Genomic DNA, 1,807 nt, shown 5'->3' on the forward strand with positions numbered 1-1,807 from the left:
GGGTTACGCGTAAAAATCGTAAATCATCCACAGCCACAGCTACATAAAAACCACCCCTGCCAGCGAGCCCGTGCATTATCTTTTTCTCGCTTTTGTCTCTCCTTTCTCCCTTTCCCCTTCCTCCCTATACGTTTAGTCCCTTTCTCTTTCATACTTTTTCCCCCCTTTTTTTTTTTTCTTTCATGTGCAACGAGCAACAACGAGGACGCGAATAACGCAAGGTTGGTCGGTTCTCCGCACACGTTTCAAGGATTCCCGCGCTGGATGGCCGACTCTCGCGAATTTAACATGTGGTTTCGCAACGTTTAAAAGTCGACGAGCACAAAGCACATCGAAGGTTAAAAGTTTCGTCTCGAAACGAGACGATGCCGACGACACTTTCCTCCGCCAGTTTTCAAAGGGAATTGCAGTTTTTTCAGCACTTCGACGAGGTAAGAAAGCACGTTGAATAACACTGTTGGAAAAATTCCAACAGAAATATTCACCGTAATGTTATTTTTATGAGGACATTTCGTCCAATCGAAATGAGATTTTTTTTTTTTTCTTTTAAATTCCGTGAAATAAGGTTGGAAATACAATAAGGCGTGTATCAATACGCGACTTTATTATTGTTATTTATATTATTTACGATGAAATTCGATTGAAATTCTTTTCTCTTCTCATCAAGGTGATGATATCCGACACATCCGGCCTTTTTAAAGTAAATTTTTAAAGTCGTCTTTTTTTCATTAGATGAAAAAATGTTTCCTTTTCGAGGCCACAGCACTCGCCTCGATACCTGTTGACCCATATGTTGACAACTGAGAATCCACGCCTTTACATTTGTCCCTGATGCATCGTAAAATCCGCTCTAAATCCCCGTTTTTTAAATCTCATTTAACAAAACGAAAAGATTTTAACTATCGATAGTTTTAATCGATGGTAAAAATTTTAACGGACAATTCGCAAATAATAATAATAATAATAATAATAATAATAATAATAATAATAATAAAATAACGATCATATTAAATGATCTAGCCTAATAAAACGCGGTATTGTTTTTCGAACAAGCGAACTCGGTTAAGGAAAGACTCGAGCCTTTTCTTTTATCGACCATTCAGTTAAATGTGAGCATTTACCATGGAATAACTACAACTCCGAGTCGTTTATTTAAATATATGTATTTGCCCTAGTAGTGTAAATCGAGGGAAAAGAAGTTGAGCGCGGTTCATCATGGTTGGCTCATCACCAAGGCAAATGAATTAATTTTCTTGATTGTGTGACTAAAATATACCGAGCATTGTAAACTTGCTGAAGAACCTCACCTCTTGGGGTCACGTCACATTAACCGACATTCAAATAATTAAACAGGTGGCATAATGTAGATAGGGATGGCTAATCACGTCACGCAGCGCATCATTAATTTGTAACGAGCATTAACCTGAAATCGTAGAAGCAACGCTTATCTTGGTCTGTGTTATGCAATGTGTGCACGTGTTGTGTGAAATTGACAGATTGTTTCGAGATAATGGATTGCATCGAGTTTGCGTCCGGGGAAACAAAATAAACGAATTATTCGAACAATGACTTATTTAAATTATTTGGTTATCGAATTTTATTTATTATTTTGTATTTGAATAAACGTATTCCGAAATGGTTTAATATCGATTCAAACAAACACAGAGTTATATAACTCTATTACGAAATATAATTATTTTTCTCGAGTTGCTTATGAAATAAATGTAACGAAGCACGCTTCCAATATCTCGTAATTTTAATTCTATTCTTTGTTTCAAACAGAATATCAAATCCGCTAAAAAAAAAA

This window comes from Apis dorsata, unplaced genomic scaffold (assembly GCF_000469605.1).
Source record: "Apis dorsata unplaced genomic scaffold, Apis dorsata 1.3 scaffold_127, whole genome shotgun sequence".
NCBI lineage: Eukaryota > Metazoa > Arthropoda > Insecta > Hymenoptera > Apidae > Apis > Apis dorsata.